We start from the raw sequence: 12,769 nt of genomic DNA, 5'->3' as shown, positions 1-12,769 counted from the left end.
AGTCTCTTTGCCTTCCTCAGGAAGTCCACCTCCGGGGTGTCGCTCCCGACTTGGCTCGCAGCTCCAGGACCCGTACTCCTCCGTAAGCACGTACGACTCCACAAGGCAGACCCGTTGGTTGAGAGGGTACAGCTACTCCACGCCAACCCACAGTACGCCTACGTAGTGTACCCCGACGTCCGCCAAGATGCTCTCTCCCTCAGGGACCTGGCACCAGCTGGTTCCCTACACACACACCCCTCCGGCCCGGCGCACCCAGCCGCTACCCCCGCCCCAGGACAATCCCCCCCCCCCCGCCCATGCCCGAGGATGAAGAGGATTTCAGCACGCTCCCGGAGTCACCGAAAACCAGACCGACACCGGAATCGCCGCCATCACTGCGGCGCTCCCAACGGCAGATAAAGGCTCCAGACCGACTGAACCTGTAACTTGATCGGGACTCTTTAAAAAACCCATCATCCTTCTGTATAACTCTCCTCCACCCCCGCTGGACTCAATTTTTTTCCTGTACTTTAAAACATCTACTTGTATATAGTTCTCCACCACCCCCGCCGGACTCAATTTTAACAGGGGTTGAATGTGGTGTCACCACTGATGTATATATTAGGTGCTTTGTGGTAAGGCCCTGTACTACAGGTACGGGGGTAATTCCCTGCCTGCTGGCTCCGCCCAGTAGGCAGAGTATAAATATGTGTGCTCCTCGTACAGCAGCCATTTCGCCAGCTGCTGTAGGAGGCCACACATCTTAGTATAATAAAGCCTCGATTGCATCCAACTCTCGTCTTTGTGTGATTGATCGTGCATCAGCCTGTGAAGGGGGAGGGCGATATGGCCTGTGAATGGGGGAGGGCGATTAGGCCTGGGGAAGGGGAGAGCGATAAGGCCTGTGAAGGGGGAGGGCGGATTGTGGGCAAGGCCTGTGAATGGGGAGGGCAATGCCCGTGAAGGGGGAGAGTGCTGCCCGTAAAGGGGGTAGGCGATATCCGTGAATGCCAAAATCTGGGAAATGCTGGAAGTCAAGAATGCAGCAAAAGCTTATGGATTGTAGCTCTTCATCAGAACTCACTCGACAGGCCAGAAAAATATATCACTGCGCATAACTGACCAGAAAATGACCATAAACAGTTTGTATCTACTGTAACTAGCTCAATGTGACAGCTCTGCATTTTACTTCAAAAATCATTAACTTTGTTCTTCTACAGCAAAAGATACAGAAAAGTTCATTGCAGGTTTATTAGAGTATGGGTGGCACAGTGGTTAGCATTGCTACCTGACAACGCCACGGACCCAGGTTCAATTCCAACCTTGGGTGACAGCCAGAGTGGAGTTTGCACGTTCTCCCCGTGTCTGCGTGGGCTTCCTCTGGGTGCTCCAGTTTCCTCCCACAGGCCAAAGGTGGATTGGCCATGATAAATTGCCCCTTAGTTTCCAAAGGTTAGGTGGGGATAGGGCTGGGGAGTGGGCCTCGGTCGGGTGTTCTTTCGGAGGGTTGGTGCAGACCTGATGGGCCGAATGGCTTCCTTCTCCACTGCACAAATTCTATGATTCTAAGTGGAATGGTTTGATTTGAGAGGTTATTTTGGATAAAGGCAACCTTTGCTCTCTTTTTACTTCATGAGTGCTTTTCCTTTCGGTATTTTTTATGATATAAAACATCCCCATTCACAGGCTAAGCAATAGTCAGGCGGTACACTGTTCTCTTGAACAAATAACACGGGCTGGATTCTCCCATTCTGGAGCTATGTCCGCACGCCGGCGTGGGAACGGTGTAAAATGGCGTAAAACGGCCACCGATTCCCCGTTTTGCTGGGGGCTAGCATGCCGGCAGCGTAAGCACCCGGCTCTAGCTCTGATACAGGCCAGAGAATTGGCATGTCTGTGGCATGCGCACGGCGGTGGCCTATGCCGCACTACATGGCACCGGCCACTTGCGGACCCGGCCCGTGAAATAGTCCCCCCCTTCGGCTGGCTCGCGCGCCACCCACCCGCAGGGCCCCCTCACCCCCAGCTGCCCGTGGTTCGGCCCTCCCCCCATTGCGGCAGTGCAGTCCCCGACGGGTGAGACCATGAGTGACCCACGCCGACGGGAACTCGGCCGGTCGGGGTCGGAGCATCGGGGGACGAGCCTCAGGCAATGTCCTGAGGCCGTCAATACATGGCCCTTTGGAGGGGGCGGAGCATCGCAAAAGTGGCGCCGCCCCCGATTTGGTCGGGAACTTTGAATCGCCGGCCGATCGCCGAGCGCGATTTTGGCGCTGGCGACCGGAGAATCCAGCCCCACGAGTTCCAAGATTGTGCTAGTCGACCGCTGCCATTATTCAGGACATCTCCTCACCACTGGGAAGCACCCATTAGCTAAGGATGAGGCTCTGCCAAGGGAATTCGAGGAATTTAAATTAATAAAGGTAACCTCAAGGTAATCTATTGATTTTTAAAAAACTATTCATTTACAAGGTGTTGGAGGCCAGCATTTGTTGCCCGACCCTAATTGCCCTTGAGAAGGTGGTGGGGAGTTGCCTTCTTGAACCGCTGCAGCCCATGTGGTGCAGGTTAGGGAGGGAGTCCCAGCGACAGTGAAGGAAGGGCAATTATATTTCTCAGTCAGGATGGTGAGTGACTTGGAGTAGAATTTCAATGTGACTGCTGCCCTTGTCCTTCGAGACGGCAGTGGTCGTGGGTTTGGAAGGTGCTGTCTCAGGAGCAAGGTTAACATGCAAGTTCAGAGTTCAAGTTGGCAGGCAGTAACCAGTGGAGTGTCGCAAGGATCCGTGTTTGGGCCTCAGCTATTCGCAATCTATATCAATGATTTAGACACCAAGGAACTAATCCAGGTTTGCTGAAAGCCAGCCTGAAACGCACGCTGAGAAAGGTCCAATGCCGCTGGAGGGCGGGGCGAGGGGGGAGTGGGCAGAAACCGAGAAAAGTGAGGAAAAAGGGCGGGCGATGCTAACTAGCTCCTGGAAGGGGGACAGCTGCTGCGGAACCCCCTCAGGGGAGACTGCAGACATGGAAGAATTAAATGGGTTTTTAACAGTGCAGCAAACTTGTGTCAATTCATCAAATTCAAACACCTGACAGCATAACTCAAAAAAAATCATCGGCTCCCAAACACCTTTATTAAAATTGTATCTGACCCCGTAGATTTCACCTGCCCTTGATCGAGAAAAGGTGAAGGTCGCCTGGCCCAGTTGACCCATCCGTCAACCATACAAGCGGACGAGCTGCGGAAAATTGCTTTCAAGTGATTCCTTGATGGGCTTTCTTGCCGGCGGGTGGACCTCTGGCTGCCGAGTGGATGATGACATTGGTATGTGCGTCCAACCACGCGCCCACTCAAACATCATTAAATCCTGGCCATAGGCAGGTTAAATGAATGGCCAACAAGGTAACAGGTGGAGTGTAATGCGGAAGATGTGAGGTTATTCGCACTGGTCGTAAGAATAGAAAAAGAGAATACATTTTAAAAAGCGTGAAACTTTCAAATGTTGATGTTCGGAAAGACTTTCATGTGCTCATACAAGGAGTACCAAAAGTTAGCTTGTGAGGTACAGCAAGCAATTAAGGAGGCACGATGGCGTTTATTGCAAGAATGTGGAAGTCTCACTACAATTGAAAGGGGAGGCCACATCTAGAATACGTTTCACTGTTTTGGTCTCCAAGTCGAAGGAACAACGATTTGTAGATTGGTTCCTGGGATGAGCGATTTTTCCCGTGAGGAGAGATTAGTTAATTGGACCAATATTATATATTTTGGGCCTATAGGGAAGATCTAATTGAAAACACAAGATTCCCTGACGGTGTAGATTCTGAGAGATTGACTCCCCGAGTTTGGGAACCTGGAACACGGAGGTGCAGGATAAGGGGTCAATCATTCAGGACTGACATGAGATGAGGAGATTTTTTAAAAATTCAAAACATTGTTGAATGCTGGAGCGGGGACTATATGTTCCACTTCTACTCCCATTTGTTACGTTTCTTAAATTCTTAGCTCCTGATTTCCACCACTTTATTTTCTTGTTAACGCTATTTTATATAAGCAAAATTGCAAACATACAGTATTGATAGACAGTAAAGGACCAACGTGTTTCCCACACTACAATGGCCAGACCAGCATAACTAAATACATCTCACTCCCACCCTCCACCCTCCCCCACCTCACACTGACCCCCGACAGCCATGTAATCTCTGAGGAGAGGCAAGAAAAGAAGGGGGAAGAACAAAGGAAAATAAGACAAATAAAACTCTCTAAAATTCCTCTTTGACCACCCCCCTCAGATGATCAAAACCATTCCAGGCCGTGACATGATTAAAACCATACTCATTCGGTGCTGCTTCTATGGTGTTCCCAGCCCTCACATAAACAGGAAGGGTGGGAATTTTCTGGCCGTTCCTGTCGGTGGGATCTTCCTGTCCTCCCAAGTGGGGGAGGGTGCGAACAATGAGAAACCCCGTCGACTGCGAAGTGACCAGAAGATCCCGCTGCCAACCAATAGTAGACTGCCGCCACAAAATCCCGCCAAAATTGAACATTTTTGTCCACATTTTAGAAACTCCTTTCGTTATCATCATTCTGTGTCTGTCCGTTGTTAACTCTGCCAGTGTTTAAGAACTGGCCAACTATTCACACTGTCATGGAACCTTTCAATCGCAGTTTAGCTGCCATCCTGCATACATGATCTGGCATGTAAAGCAGCGTAGAGCTTGAAGCAATTTGATACACACTTCGGGATGGATTTGCTTCCAACTTTGGTTTAACACTCCACCTGAGTGTAATCGCCTTTCAAGGAAACAGATTAATATTGGTCGGGGTGTAAAATGACGTTCTAACCAATTAAAATTCTTCTCACTCCTCAGAAGGAAGCTGTTGGGTGAGTCATTTTCTTTCATTCCAATTGTTTCCTCATCTTTTGAGGTTGGTTCCACATGGGCCCGCGCCAAACATAACCACGTGATCGTTCACCTTCTTGCCTTTAGCCCATGACAAGGAGCATTGGCACCCTATTCGCCACTATGGGAATCAAAGCTCGGCCTGTTGCTGTCCCACAACCCACTCCCACTGTGGTCCATGAACAGCAATCTGAAGTGACAACACTGACTGATTTCCATTTTGGTGCCTGAGGCACGAAGACCTCAGCCATGCCAATACGGCCACCCCTCCTCCCCCTCCCACCCCCCAATTATGTTCAGCTAATTCAACACAGACTGGGTGTGTTTGGTTATCAAAAGGCTGGATGCATTCACTGAAAGCAGTTTTTAAAATTCTTTTGGCTTTGAGGTGCAACGTGATGTAGCGGAGAGTACAATATCCTTTTATGTCAAAGAAGGCGCCTCTGACAGTTCAGAGAAAGAGGGTTTATGGGATTGCCCTGTAATTTGGACCAGCAATTGGGAAGACTTTGGATTAGAAGAATATTTTGCTCAGGAAACCAGGGAGTAATTACATAGCATTTCACCATATATGTTTGGGTAGTTGAAAGAATGTTCCAGTTAATATTCAAGGTCACTGTAACTCTGTTGTAACGGTCACAGCATTGAGAAGAATGAGCTGTGACAGCTGGATTTAGTGGAGTGGAGGGGGATAATTTTAATCTCGGGCTCCGATGTGCCTGGCACCAGATTACATGTCTCACTAGGCATTGATGCTCGGTTTCGGGTTAACCCAATCTCTACTTATGAACGAGCTCCCGCTGTGCCTGGGAACTCAGTCAGGGGAATTCAGATCCCGCTGTCCCAAATTGGCAATTTTGGGCGGCACGGTAGCACAGTGGTTAGCACTGTCGCTTCACAGCGCCAGGGTCCCAGGTTCGATTCCCGGCTTGGTCACTGGATGTGCGGAGTCTGCACATTCTCTCCGTGTCCGTGTGGGTTTCCTCCGGGTGCTCTGGTTTCCTCCCGCAAGTCCCGAAAGAAGTGCTGTTAGGTAATTTGGACATTCTGAATTCTCCCTCGGTGTATCCGAACAGGCGCCACAGGAATGTGGCGACGAGGGGCTTTTCACAGTAACTTCATGACAGTGTTAATGTAAGCCTACTTGTGACAGTAAAGATTATTTAAATTTACATTTAAATTTAAAAAGGAGTTCAAATGAGCCTGAGACAGTAAGGAAATAGAAGCAGGAGTAGGCCTTTGGCCTCTTCAAGCCTGCTCCACTAGACAATATGGCTGATCTGATTGTGGCCTTCACTCTGGTTTCCTGCCTGGCGCCCCCTGTAACCCTTGAATCCTTTTTCTAACTCAGCCTTGAATATTTCAATGACACAGCTTCCACTGCTCTGTGAGGAAACTTAAGAAATTCCTCCTCACCTCCGTCTTAAATGGGAGAACTTTTATTTTGAAACTGTGCCACCTAGTTCTAGATTCCCCCATGAGGGGAAACATCTTCTCGGTGTCGACCCTGTGAAGCCCCCTCAGAATGGTACCAGTGCTTTTGTAGTCATAAGAGAATGATAAATGATTACAGTATGGGCTAAGCCCACAGCCGTACCCACACCTAGTATTCTCTCCAACATCACAATTCCTGGCGTCTTGGTCAATGTTTGTCCCTCAATCGACATCACAAAACACGCTGGGCTGGATTCTCCAGTCCCTCAGCTAATGTGTTTCTCGCTGGTGATTGGATTCTCTCTTCCCGCCGCTTGTCAATGGGATTTCCCATTGAAGCCACCCCACATCGCCAGGAAACCCGCGGGAGAGGGCGCGCAGCCTGCGGGGACAGAGAATCCCAACGGCCGGAGAATTCTGGCCATTATCTTGGTGACACAGTGGTTAGCACTGCTGCCTCACAGCACCAGGGACCCATGTTTGATTCCGATCTTGGGCGACTGTAGAGTTTGCAAGTTCTCCCCGTGTCTGCGTAGTTTTCTTCCGGGTGCCCCAGTTTCCTCCCACAGTCCAAAGATGTGCTGGTTAAGTGGATTGGCCATGATAAATTGATAGGGTGGGGAGTGGGCCTAGATAGGGTGCTCTTTCAATAGTTGGTGCAGACTCGATGGGTCAAATCGCCTCCTTCTGCACTGTCGGGATTCTATTCTATGATCACAATGTTCTGATTTACTAATAGGATGCTAGAGATTCCATGACAGGAAAAATGTTAAGTAGAGGGAAGCACTCTTTCACATTGTTGGCCATTGGGACCAGTGGCTGAGGTTGTTCACCAAGATGCCTGTTAATTGCAATGGCATAGTTCAACACACTGGATTACAATACTAAAAATTATTATTGACATCACCGGTGTCATAACAATGAAGGAAAAACACCAAATCATATCCAGAAATATTGAACTTTAAGTAAGACCAGTGAATATTTTTACAAGTGACATACTAGCCAGTATGTAAGGTCATTCACTAGCTTAATTGCTGGTGGGTGATACTCTGAAGAGACAATGGAACCACCTTGTTTCCGGGCAAGGATTCTGCTAAAGCATACAAAAACTAATTGACATCTCAAGTGGAGACAATGGGAGCTAATGGGAGATGAATATCATCTCAACAAGAAATACCCTGTGTGTAATATCCCAGAGGGATTGTGGAGTTGTCCTTCCAGAAATAGGCAAAGACTGGGACAAAAACCAGTTGAAAAGCTGCCCAGTGTGTGTTTGAGTGTGAACTAGCACTGGGGTGTCACACCGTGTGTGACACAGGAGCAAAACACTAGCAAGCAGCAGCACCACTACAAATGTCTTTTGAAGGTTAATCACTCTCTGATTGTCGAAGTAAGCCAAGTCAGCAAAGACCACAGCTGCAAAGGAAACAGGGAAGCTTCTCCAGCAAACTGCAGAACACCGGAATGTCAAAACTGACTATTCACCTGCTAAAGTCAGCACTACTGGAAACACGAATAACAACAGCTACAACACTCAATCATCTACTCCTAATGAGTCAAGGACTGTTTCATATACTTTTTATTATTTGCTTACTTTGGACTCTATTTTCATTTCTGTTCTGTGTGAATGTATATGCAGGTGCTTTATCATATTATTGCATTCAGCAGCTAATGAACTCAAGAAAGTCTGATGTAAAGGGGCTGTTTAGCACAGGGCTAAATCGCTGGCTTTGAAAGCAGACCAAAGCAGGCCAGCAGCACGGTTCAATTCCCGTAACAGCCTCCCCGAACAGGCGCCGGAATGTGGCGACTAGGGGCTTTTCACAGCAACTTCATTTGACGCCTACTTGTGACAATAAGTCATTTTCATTTCATTCACTCATTTTAAAACATAAAGATTGGGACTGGGCCGAGAAAGACCGAGACCCCGTTAGTGACGCCGAAGGGGAACCTGAGGAGGTGGAATAGTCGGCCGGCTGCTTCAAAGGCAGTGTAGTGGCGCTCTTCCGAGCGGATTGGGAGCTGGTGGTAGGCCGACTTCAGATCGACCGTTGAGAACACCCGGTACTGTGCGATCTGGTTGACCATCTCCGCTATGCGGGGGAGGGGATACGCATCCAGTTGTGTGAACCGATTAATGGTCTGGCTGTCGTCCACAACCATCCGATTCTTTTCCCCGGTCCGGACGACCACCACTTGCACTCTCCAGGGGATGTTGCTGGCCTCGATGATCCCTTCACTCAACAGTCGCTGGACTTCCGACTTGATAAACGTCATGTCTCGCGAACTGTACCGCCTGCTCCTGGTGGCGATGGGCTTACAGTCGGGAGTGAGGTTCGCAAAGAGCGAAGGGGGGGGAGACCTTGAGGGTCGCGAGGCTGCACACCGTGAGGGGGGGCAAGGGTCCGCCGAACTGTAGAGTCAGGCTTCAGTGACTGCATTGGAAGTCGAGTCCAAGCAGTAGGGGGGCGCAGAGGTGAGGGAGGATGTACAGCTTAAACTAGCATACTCTGTGCCCTGCATCACGAGATTAGCGATACAGTACCCCCGGATCTGAATCGAATGGGAACCGGAGGCAAGGGAGATTGTTTGGGATGCGGGGTAGATGTGGAGGGAGCAGCGCCTTACCGTGTCAGGGTGGACGAAGCTCTCCGTGCTCCCGGAGTCAAAAAGTCGGGGTCTCGTGCCCGTTGACCCAGATGACCATCATTGAGTTTTTCAGGTGCTTTGGCTGCAACAGGTCGAGGGTGAGTGCGCCAAGCTGCAGGTAGCCAGCATGGTCGGCGGTATCGGGGTCACAAAATGGCGGCCCCCATGAGTCGCACGTGTCGGGCTGGGTCGAAGATGGCGACCAAGATGGCCGACCCCATCAGTCACACGTGTCGGCCGGTGCCGGAGCCGGCGGCCAAGATGGTGGCCCCCACGAGTCGCACGAGGCTGATGACGCGTCTGAAGGGGGCGTTCCCGGCAGGCACGCAGCCACATTGCGGGATCTGTGGGGCTGCAAGTCCATGGGTCGGGCCCGGTGAGTTTTCAATTTCTGGGCTTTAGGTCGGCCCAGACAGACTCTGGCAAAGTGCCCCTTTTCCCCACAGTCGCTGCACGTCGCTGTGCGGGCTGGGCAATGCTGCCGGGGGTGTTGACCCTGGCCGCAGACGTAGCACTGTGGTTCCCCGGGCTGGACTGGCAGCCGCGCGGCACAGGCCTGTGACGTAGTCGGGTCCGATGGGGGTCGTGACGATGGTGTCCACGAGGGGTTCGCCAGGCCCGTGGGGAACGCACTGAGGCTCTGGTAGGCCGCTTCTATCGAGGTAACTAGCTTTACCGTGTCCCGCAGGTCAGAGGTCCCGTTTTCCAGCAGGCGCTGCCTGATGTAGTTCGAGTGGATCCCAGCCACGTAGGTGACCCGGATCTGTAGGTTCATGTGTTCCTCCGCCGTCACATCTCGATAGCTGCAGTTCCTCGCGAGTAGGGTCAGGGCTTCCAGGTACTTATCCAGCGATTCTCCGGCGCGTTGACAGCGAGTTGTGAGAAGGTGTCGGGCGAACACCTCGTTTACGGGTGCGAAATGCGCCTTGATGGTTGCGACCGCCGCCTCGTAGGTGGCAGCTTTCTCGAACATCACGGAGATTCGATGGCTCACCCGAGCATGGAGGAGTTGCAGCTTGAGGGTTTCAGTGGGAGGCGTTGTGGAGGAGTCGAGGTAGGCCTTGAAGCAGCGAAGCCAATGTTCGAAGATCTCCTTGGCCTCTGATGCGTGCGCGTCGAGTTCGAGCTTATCTGGCTTTAGAGCGGCTTCCATGGTGCTGTTGCTGGATAATAAATTGTTATACAGTCAATTCACTGTAAGACCATGAGAACGAGTGAACATTAGGCTTTATTATCCATGAACCCGCCTGCCAGAGTCGGCTGTACAAATGAGTGCCACCCACAGGTGGTCGGTCTATATATGGCCCCGGTGAGGGCGGAGCCCACCAGGGTTCCAGTACAGTACCTGGAAGTAGGCCGTATCATCCCTTCCAGGTCATAGGTCAAATCATTATACAGACAGCTCATGATTGAGGTGAATACATTCACCACAGAATGCAAGTCTCTGTTTTTTTGGTCTCTTATGTATGGTAGCAGCGTGGTTAGCACTGTTGCGTCACAGTGCCAGGGTCCCAGGTTCGATTCCTGGCTGTGGTCACTGTCTGTGCAGAATTTGTACATCCTCCCCGTGCCTGCGTGGGTTTCCTGTGGCCAAAGAAAGAGGGCGGGATTCTCCGAGCCTCCGCCCTGAAATTTCGCTCGGTGCGGAGGCGGAGAATCAGGGGCGGGATTCTCCGACCCCCTGCCGGGTCGGAGAATCGCCAGGGGCTGGCGTGAAACCCGCCCCCGCCGGTTGCCGAATTCTCCGGCACCGGATATTCGGCGGGGGTGGGAATCGCGCCGCGCCGGTTGGCGGGCCCCCCCCGGCGATTCTCCGGCCCGCGATGGGCCGAAGTCACGCTGCTGGAATGCCTGTCCCGCCGGCGAGAATCAAACCACCTCTCTTACCGGCGGGACAAGGCGGCGCGGGTGGGCTCCGGGGTCCTGGCGAGGCGATCTGGCCCGGGGGGTGCCCCCACGGTGGCCTGGCCCGCGATTGGGGCCCACCGATCCGTGGGCAGGCCTGTGCCGTGGGAGCACTCTTTTCCTTCCACCTTCACCATGGTCTCCACTATGGCGGAGGCGGAAGAGACCCCCTCCACTGCGCATGCGCGGGGATGCCGTGAGTGGCCGCTGACGCTCCCGCGCATGCGCCACCCGGCAAAGTCAATTTCGCGGCAGCTGGCAGGGCACCAAAGGCCTTTCCCGCCAGCTGGCGGGGCAGAAATCAGTCCGGCGCAGGCCTAGCCCCTCAAGGTTAGGGCTCGGCCCCTCAAGATGCGGAGGATTCCGCACCTTTGGGGCGGCGCGATGCCGGACTGATTCGCGCCGTTTTGGCGCCGGTCGGCGGACATCGCGCCGATTGCGGAGAATCCCGCCCGAGGTGTCAGACCCACGATTCGTGTCCGATGCCTTCCCGCAATTCTCCGCGGACCGGAGAATCGCTGCCAGCCGAGCGCACGGTCGATGCTGCGCCGGTCAGGGGCCATTCAAGGAGGCCCCCGCTGCGATTTTCCGCCGGCAGCTGGCCGAGTTCCCGCCGGCATGATTGACTCATGGTTCCACCCGGCGGGCACTCAGAGTGGCGGCTGTGGACCCGGGTGGGGGGGCGGGGGATCCGTCACCGGGAAGGACCTCCAGGACGGCCAGACTCGCAATCGGGGGCCACCGCTCGGCGGGCGCGCGCGATCTGGGGGAGGCCTATTTTGTTGGGGCCAGCTTGCTGTGTGGGTCTGCTCTATTGCGCGGGGCCACTGCCACAGGCGGCCGCCGCCTGCATGCGCAGACCCACAGCCTGAAGTGCAGGGCCCCATACCGGCAGCCAGAGCTGCGTGGACTACTCCGGGGCCCTGCAAGCCCCCTTCAAAACAGAGAATCACTCTGCACTTTCTCCAGGAAAGTCCAGAGTGATTCGCGCCCATTTTCCCGTGCGCGTGGGGAAATAGCCGCATTTTCAGAGAATTCCGCCCAGAGTTCCGGGAGACTTTAATCCACAACATGAGAGCAGGCCCACACAGACAAGGGGCGTCATTCTCCGCCGGCGGGAGTCTCAGGTTTTGCCGGCGCCCGGGGGTTTCCCGACGGCGTTGGGCTGCCCCACAATGGGAAACCCCATTGACCGGCCGGTGTAACGGAGCATCCCGCCGGCGGGTCGGGGCAGAAATGTGGCGGGGCGGGATGGAGAATTTCGCTCCAGGTTTGTAAAGGCAGAGCTTTCTTCCCACATATATGTTTGGCCTGCACTATCTTTAACACAGGTAGCTGGCACTGTGACTGTGCCTGTGTGGGCCCTGTAGCTGCCCCCAGTGCTTGCACAACGTTCAGACCCTCCAGCTTGACGCTGATTGGACGCGGCCACTCCGCTTCCGAGCGGAAAGTGCCACATTGTAGCATTGCGGGTGCTCTGATTGGTTACTGCAGCTCCAACCCGGGACCTTTAAATGATCCAGGGGTAGTGAGAGCTGGAACTGGGAGTTTGCAGATAGAATCGCCCGTTACCTGCCCAAAGCCATGGGGAGGCAGCTTATCATCAGAATAAAGTGCACTTCCCGTGTTAATTTCTTTTCAGGTAGATATTCCAGACAGAGATGATCCCCTGGGAGTTGTGTTGGTATTTTCCAGCGTTCCCAGACCTGATCTTGCCATACCACCGGCTTTTCATGATATCACCTCAGCCGACACCTCCCGGAATATGTCCAGCTAGAACTGGCAGCCCTACATATCTATCCATCAAATTTCTTATTCCTATCACCAGTGAGACATCTGGGGGCTGAAGGTAACTCTGGGGAAGTAGAGGTATAAATCCTGACACATTTAACCC

The 12,769-nt window shown here is 52.8% G+C and overlaps 2 long non-coding RNA genes across 2 annotated transcripts in view; both read right to left on the bottom strand.

Moving 5' to 3' along the window:
• The window catches only part of LOC140427752 (uncharacterized), a 109,335-nt gene that overhangs the window by 60,320 nt on the left and 36,246 nt on the right, over positions 1-12,769 (bottom strand). The window lies entirely within an intron of this gene.
• LOC140427753 (uncharacterized) lies at positions 3,095-10,095 on the bottom strand. The gene is made up of 2 exons (XR_011948627.1): positions 9,647-10,095; positions 3,095-3,428 (listed from the first exon to the last, which is right to left on the bottom strand). It is a non-coding gene; the product is annotated as an uncharacterized lncRNA (long non-coding RNA).

Source organism: Scyliorhinus torazame, chromosome 8, assembly GCF_047496885.1.
Source record: "Scyliorhinus torazame isolate Kashiwa2021f chromosome 8, sScyTor2.1, whole genome shotgun sequence".
Taxonomy (NCBI): domain Eukaryota; kingdom Metazoa; phylum Chordata; class Chondrichthyes; order Carcharhiniformes; family Scyliorhinidae; genus Scyliorhinus; species Scyliorhinus torazame.
Note: the sequence above shows the minus strand (reverse complement) of the source record. Positions and strands in the feature narration are given on the sequence as shown.